The sequence below is a fragment of the Charadrius vociferus genome, unplaced genomic scaffold, assembly GCF_000708025.1.
Source record: "Charadrius vociferus isolate BGI_N301 unplaced genomic scaffold, ASM70802v2 scaffold35, whole genome shotgun sequence".
Classification (NCBI taxonomy): domain Eukaryota; kingdom Metazoa; phylum Chordata; class Aves; order Charadriiformes; family Charadriidae; genus Charadrius; species Charadrius vociferus.
The window spans coordinates 727,373-735,337 of NW_009648640.1; positions in this window are offsets into that span (position 1 = coordinate 727,373).

A 7,965-nucleotide genomic window follows, 5' to 3' on the forward strand; every position below is an offset into this window, starting at 1 on the left:
GGCAGCGGTTCGGCATCCCCAGCCTCTGCCCTGGGACTGCTGACGCCAAACAGGCCTTTCTCAAAGATATTTTTTTATATCACTTGATCCTGCCCTTATGCCAATATCAAATTTGCACTGAATCTTTTAAACTGTCACGAAATGGCTCGTTACATCAACAGGGCCATTCTGGCCAGCCACGAACAAGGATAACAGGAATTTACCGGGAATTATAATTTTAACCACAAATGTAAATAAAACTTTCTAAAAATACTTCTCTAAGAACAGAGCACTTGTGAAATTGTATCGAAAGGGCAGGCAGGAGCTGCGGTCGTGATGTTCAGGTTATAAATCACAGCGCAGAGGGGAAGCAGGTTGGGTTGGGTCCATCCACGGCTCCGGCTCCTATGTGTCTCCTGCAGAAACATTACAGTAGAAATGAACTCTGAAAGTGTATTTTCTAACCGATTAAAGGTATGGTTAAAAGAGGAAAAAAAAATCAAACAATTTAACATACTCGAAGCATATCCTGAATGATGGTGCGTCCATGGGAATGGGACAAACGCAGCAATGGGACCGGCAGATTACAGCTAAAGCACAGCGTGATCCATCGGGAAAAAAAAACATCGCATCTGCTGCTGCCATAGCAGACGAGGGCTCCGCTCTCCTTCTGAGCTGGAGAAAAGCAAAAGCTTTCGCGGTGCTGGTTAAACAGGACCAAGTCTCTGCCCGCAGTGGAACAACGACCTGAGGAGCTGTTCGTCAGGAAATTAATAACCCCAGCGATGTGCCAAGACCTACAGTTCCTTGTTGTGGTTGTCTTGTCATACGGAGAATCTGTTCCCTTTCCGACTGGTAATAGAGCAGAACAAAGAGTGTTATTAAAGAGGTGCCAGCAGGAAAGGAAAGCCGCGTACACGGAACAATAACTCCCCAATTTAGAATATATTAGTATGTTGCAGGTGACATGAGTTCACTTTTTTCTTACTAATCTTTTGAGTCGATCACCTAGAAATCTGAAGTTAGAGTGAAACTCATGCGCCTGAAACTCACCATCACATAAAAACTCAAGGGTAAACAGGTCAACTGGTACGCATGTCACTGCTGGACTGGGAGAGCCCCATTCTCCCCCGGGAAAAGGGGGTGTTCATGGAACTCCCCGATGGCCAGGAGCCTGGAGAGCTGAGCATGTAACACCACTGATTGCAGCGCTGCTTCCGCCTGGGTTCTTACCGCACCTTAACCACAGCCACCGCTGAAGCAAAGACAGAAAATAAAAAGGAAAAGCTTAAAACAATGGTAAAAACTCCTTTAATGGCTGTTTCTTTGAGGAGAAGGTATGATGCTTCAGCAGCATATAAGTAAGTTGCATATAAGCACGGTACTTATATGCAACCAGCATGTAACCAAAGGGTAGGACTGATGTCCTCCTTTGGGTCAAACTCATTTTTACTATCCTTTAGAAGAGGTAAAACAGACCTGCAGGGACGGACAGCTGAGGTTTTCCCGATCAATCACACAGTTGGTGCGTAGGACTCCCGGGTGGGAGATGGGAGCTCTGCATCCAGCTACAGCTCACACGGAGGACGCCGGTAAGTGCTGAGTTAAGCCAAGCACGTGCTGTTGGCACAGCGCGACACGCCTGCCTCTGGGATATTGAGTGGTAAGGATACGTATTTCCATAACACCAAATTTTCTCAGCCGCGCCTGAGAGTGTGAAATCGCCGAGTGGCTGGAAGAAAGAGAATTAGCTAAAAATTAAAGGAAGCTTTAGAATCCTTCAAAACCAAAACAATAATTAATTTTCCTCTCTTCCTGCTTCAGGTTTGTCAGATAAAAGAATGAAAAAAAAAAAATTAAATATTACTTCCTTGTCTGGGGTTTTATGTATTTTTTTCTATTTCAATAGATATGCTGTTATGTATATCTATTTCAAAGTGACACTGTCTATTAAAAATCTAATGAGGTCTAGAGAAGCCTTTTGTTAAAAACAGACGATAAGAAAATTCTCTTTAAGCTTAGCTAAGATCCATATTATCCATATTTGGGGAGTAGAACTAAGATCTTACAGAAATATCGCAAAGTTTGATACCAAATCTGTGTGAAAAGACTTTCTAATGTATTTTTCACTTTCCCCAAGAAATTCAGGGAACTCAGGGTCTAAATTGGTAACTGATTTTCTGTTTATGATTAATTTCATGTTAATAAATTAATAAATTAATTTAAAAAATTAAAAAATTAATACATTTTCTAATGTATTTTTCACTTTCTTTAAGAAATTCAAGAATCTCGGGGTCTAAATTGTTAACTGATTTGCTGTTTATGATTAATTTCACGTTAATAAATTTCTGCTTTGAGAGCCTCTGAAAAATACATCGCTAAGGTCCTGAGCCATCTTTTGCTGATTTGACGTTAGTTGTGTCCATGCTAAAAGGAAAAACAAAAAAGGCACCTGAATTATCACAGACAAAGCCATTTAAAGCAGATTTTAAAATCACAAAAGCTGTTTGACACACCAGGAGCCTCAGTTCCCGCTCCCTGGAGATAAGCGTGACTGAGCACTCAACCCCAGTCACTTCCAAAAATAATGTCATTTATTGCTCGAGGAAGGTGACAGCTGTGAGATGGTTGGGTTTGATTTTGAAGGGATTGGAGGGCTGGACAGAGAGAGGAACCTTCAGCCTTCACTATCAAGCTAACACGTATTGCATCTTTAAAACAAGACATTTCCCCCATTTTTTTTTTCACATTTCATGGTTAGGATTTTCTAATAGAAACATTCTTTCCGTTCCCACACGTCAACATAAAATACAGGTGATCTCTGTGAGCCTGGGAAGTTATTTTTTCTTCTGCTTTGCAACACATTTTAGGATCACAGACTGGTTGGAAATGACTTCTGGAGCTCATCAGCCCCGACCCCTACTTGAAGCAGGGCCGGGCTGGAAGTTAGGTTGAGTTGCTCTAAGATTTGTTCAGTGGGTTTTTAAGCATCTTCACTGAAAAAGGTTGCCCAGCTTCTCTGGGATGTTGCAGCAGTGTTTAACCAAACTCACCGTGAATTTTTTTCCTGTGTGCTTGATCGGTTTCCCTTGTTGCCGCTCGTAACTCTTCCCTCCTCCTTTCATGGTGGGCCTCCAAGAAGAGCCTGGTTCTGCTCAGCAATCAGACCCCTCCTTTGCCTTCTCCCCATGCAGAGCAAACCCAGTCTTCTCAGATGTTCCTCACATGTTAGGTGCTCCAGTGCCCAACTGTCTTGGAAGCCCTCTGGACTTCCTCCCGTGTGGCAAAATTCTCCAGATGGACTATGTCCGTGCAGAGTACAGCGGAGGAATCACTTTCATATTTAGTTTGCACTCAAATCCATATAGTCAGTCTTTCAAATTAACTTCAATTTGTTATTACCAAACTCCACTTTGACCCACACGATGGCTGCGTGTTGTTTTTGAACCAGAAATGGCATTTTCCGTGCCGTGTTTTTCTAAAAGAGGAACAGCAGTGGAGCTGGCACAGCTATCGGTGGGTCCATGTAGAAGTTCAGCAGCTGTTCCTGGAGGGGCACCGGGTGGCCCAGCAGAGCAGAAGGATCATGCCTTAGACAGCCCTGCAGCTATGTGGGCTCCTGGAAGCTCGGCACTACCGGTACCGCTGGCAACAGCTCTTTCACCTGGAGCTTCATCGTGACTTAGCGGACCTCACTGTATTTCAATCTTTAGCTTTGTGGCTAAGAGGAGAAGGGGAGTTACAAGAGGCAGTTGGTGTCTAAGCCTTGGAGGTGACACGCTGGCGCTGCCGGGCTGACTGGGATACTCTTGGAGACACGTTGCTCCTCCTTCTACATTAAAATATTCTTCCCAGGACATAGGTCATGGCTTGAAGAGTTGAGCCATCTGACCCCTTCCACCATTCAATATTCTCCTTTATAAGGTTCAGAAATCGGAACGCAGTGCCGCAGTGAGTTTCTCCGGGGGAAGAGAGACACCAGAAAGGCCATCTCACAGCAAGAAGAAAGGGCTTGTGGAGTTCCCGTGAAGTGCTCCGGTAAAGCACAACTTTCCTGACACATCCCAGAACTGTTGGTTCTTGAGGTCATGGGGACAACGCAGCGCAGATCCAGGATGTTGACAGGTAGATTAATTTCAGTAGTTACCACCGCAACCCGAAAATAAATCTTCTCCCCTCACTGAGGTGATCCTCCGTACCAAACCGTTGTTTCTGTAGTGTTCCTCGCCTTGCACGGTGCTCCCTCTCTACTGCTTTTGCAAACGGCAATTTGCAATAATCATTTTGTTTCATTTTCCAAATGATTTTTTTTTCCCAATTTTGCCATACAGAATTATATTTTGCTGGAAAGTGGCAAAACAGTACAGGAAAAACTTGATAATGTTCTCATAACCTGAGGAGACTACACATCACAATAAGCCTGAAGCTTTAAACAAAGAAATTGCTATTGGGCTAAATCTCTACATTTGTTTTTCTGCTTTGACAGTAATATACTTTTTTTCTGCTAGAACCACCGTATAAAAGTTTTATTGGTTCAGTGTTGGATATAACAAGAAAGTGTTTTCTTTTGCTTTATGTGTTGCTGTGGGCCAGTGGTAAACAACCGTTTGTGCACGTTTATTATTATTTAAATGTTGAGCACAAGCTGTTCATCAAGTTCCCCGAGTGGGTAAGATCTCAGAAGAATGGGGACACAAACTACCAAGAAATCTGTCTGGATAGCTCCTCTTGCAGTTACTGTGATGGAATACTGTCTGATAGTTAAGGCGAGAGGAGAAGGTATCTCTCATTCCGTTATATTTTGCTTTTAAGGAAAACTTAAACCTGTCATTCTTTTTGATCAAAGAGAGCGCAGCCCATGTTGCATTATGATTTCACTGAGAGGAAGAAGCTTGGTGGTTTACAAAGGTATTTTGGATAATCCAGACAGGTTGGGATTACAACTCCTTACAACTCCGAGGCTTTACAGATCATTTTCCTCTAACGGATTAACCTGTGACTTCAGGAAAAGCTCACAAAAATATCTGCGTGTTTAAAATCAAGAAAGAACTGTGCAAAAAAAATTTATTAACAGCCAACCACCGAGTACTTGGGGGGAGATGGGAACGGATTACTTTGGGCTCCTTGAAAATATAACTGTTGCACTGGCAATTTTTTCAATTGAAGATTGATACTAGAACCGTGATGTAATTTTCTTTTTATATAATGGCAGTATTTTCCACTCCTTTATTTCTCCTTTGTTTCCAAGAATGATTAATTAGTGACACTGTTCAGGTACTTGCAGCAACATTACCAAACCCAGTCATTCTTTTGTCTTGCAAGACTTTTGCTACACCCGGAGTAGCCAGAAGCACTTGGTGTCCTGATTTTTAATCTCATAGGCATTATTCGGAATTTCAGGGTTAGAAATTCCCATCACGCCCATGACATTGCCTGATTTTTCTATGAACGAGCGTGGGACATATTGCACAAATGTTACTGGAGCCTTCAAAGCCTCGGCAGCAAGGAGCTAAGCTTGCCAGAAGTTTGTCTGGCATTGTCTCACCGCGGGGTAACCGAGACAGAAAGTGAAACGGTTGCAACTGGTTTTCTAGTACGGCTTAACAACGCCTGAGCGCGCTCTTCAGAAATTGTCCCACGTGGTTGGTTTGGCTCGGCCGTTCTCTCTCATTTCGAGCAGTTTTCAGCTGCTTCCGCTCCTCTGTGCACTGGCTCTCCGCTAAATCCTGCCTCTTCTTCCCCCGAGTACCTGAGCTTGCTGGAAGCTCGGTGTTTGCAAGGTCCTGAGATGTCTTCTGCCCAGGAGCCAGCCTAGGAGACCCTGGGGTGGCTGCCTGGGAATTTCTGAGCCTCCTTGGTTATTTGATTCACCGGGGAGAAGGCAGTCTGACTGCACCTCGACACAGAGTGAATTTCTATTGAAAATATTTATGACAAAATGATCTTTTCTCAGGCTTTCCCGTCCTTATTTGGCCACATACCTGCATTGCAGTTCCACAAATAATACCTTGAGTTATCCGTAATTTGCATTTGCACACTTCCAAGGCTTAGGTGGGACAACTCGAGGGAAGGCTATCATCGGTGGGAGTGGGTGGGCAGGGAATTGCTCTCACAGAGTGGCCTTCTGCAAGCACCGGTTAAAGGGTGTTGTGCCACCAGCGTCCTCTTACCCTGTCTGCTCTATCCCACGCCCACGATTCAGTTCCCGCTTTTAACTCTTTTCTTCCTTTTTTCTTAGTGAAGTTCAGACAAATGTGAGCTGGTAGTGCCCTGTCTGTACCACAGACCTGAGTCCGGGACACAAGGAGGGGGCTCTACCCATCCAGCTTCAAGTTCAATATCAGAGGAATATGTAGTTTGACTCAGCTGTGTGAAAATATCCTCTCAAGATCAATTCAAAGCGAAACAAATGCTCTCAGAGGCGTGAATGGCATTATTCATACAGTGAGAGTGAGTGCCTGCGGATCCGTATATGCAGCAAACTTCCCTCTTCTTAATTACTCAGCTTTCTCCCAGTGTTGAGCTGGTGCGTCCTCCAAACCGGCCTTTTCTCAGCTCTGCACTGCACCCAAACCACAGCGTGCCTGCACCGTGCCCTTGGTGCATACGGTCTTGCCCTCGCCATCGCACACCCCGGGCAGTCAACCCAGCCCAGCACTCAACGGGGGCATGTAGCAACCCTGGGCCAGCTGCAGCTCCTCACCCAAGTCCTCCCAGTTCATGCCACTGGCACCCTGGGCTGCATCCCCAGCAGCATGGCTAGCAGGCCAGGTCCCCTCTGGGGAGACCCCCCTGCCGTGCTGCCTCCAGCTCGGGGGGCCCCACCAGCAGAAGGAGACGGAGCTGTTAGAGCGGGGCCAGAGGAGGCCCCGGAGATGCTGGGAGGGCTGGAGCCCCTCTGCTGGGAGGACAGGCTGGGAGAGTTGGGGGGGTTCAGCCTGGAGAAGAGAAGGCCAAAAAGGGGAGACCTCAGAGCCCCTTCCAGTGCCTAAAGGGGCTCCAGGAGAGCTGGGGGGGACTCTGGATCAGGGAGGGGAGCCACAGGATGAGGGGGAACGGTTTTAAACTGGAAGAGGGGAGATTGAGATGAGATTTTGTAAAGAAATTCTCTCCTGTGAGGGTGGTGATCCCCTGGGGCAGGTTGCCCTGAGAAGCTGTGGCTGCCCCATCCCTGGAGGTGTTCAAGGCCAGGTTGGACGGGGCTTGGAGCAACCTGGGCTGGTGGGAGGTGGAACAAGGTTATCTTTAAGGTCCCTTCCGACTCTAACCATTCTATGAGTCTGTGATACTGGGTAAATACACCACGTGCAGGTGACAGCAAGGGATGGGCTGAGTGAATACACATGAACATCTACAACTGGTAGCTCTCTTGCCTTTTTTAATATACCTAGTTCCTCCCATCTTCTCCCTGTCTGCTACCACGCTCCCATCATTTGAGTCCAAATCCCTGAAGTGGGACCTTCCCAGACAGGACCTGACAACGGGTACAGGCATTGAATCATAGAATCATAGAATGGTCTTGGTTTGAAGAGACCTTAAAGATCATTGAGTTCCCACCCCCTTGCCCTGGGCAGGGACACCTCCCACCAGCCCAGGTTGCTCCAAGCCCCGTCCAACCTGGCCTTGAACACCTCCAGGGATGGGGCAGCCACAGCTTCTCGGGGCAACCTGCCCCAGGGGCTCACCACCCTCAGAGTGAAAGATTTCTTCCTAACCTCTTTGAGGTCCACCTCAAATGTAAACACGCTGCTCCTCATTCCAGAAGGAGTTTCACCGTGAACCAAAAGCACTGAGAGTGAAGAAGGTAAATGTGGTAATTGGCAAACTCCTCCCATCTTTTCAGGCAGCAATGCTGAACCATTAGTCACTTAAGAATAAATTGCTCAGCGGAGCGTAGCTGGCAACTGTAGTTGTACCTGAGGAAGCAATAGCTGGTATAAACGTGTGACTTCCCTGGAAGCAAGTCTTCTAAACGTTTGTGTATTT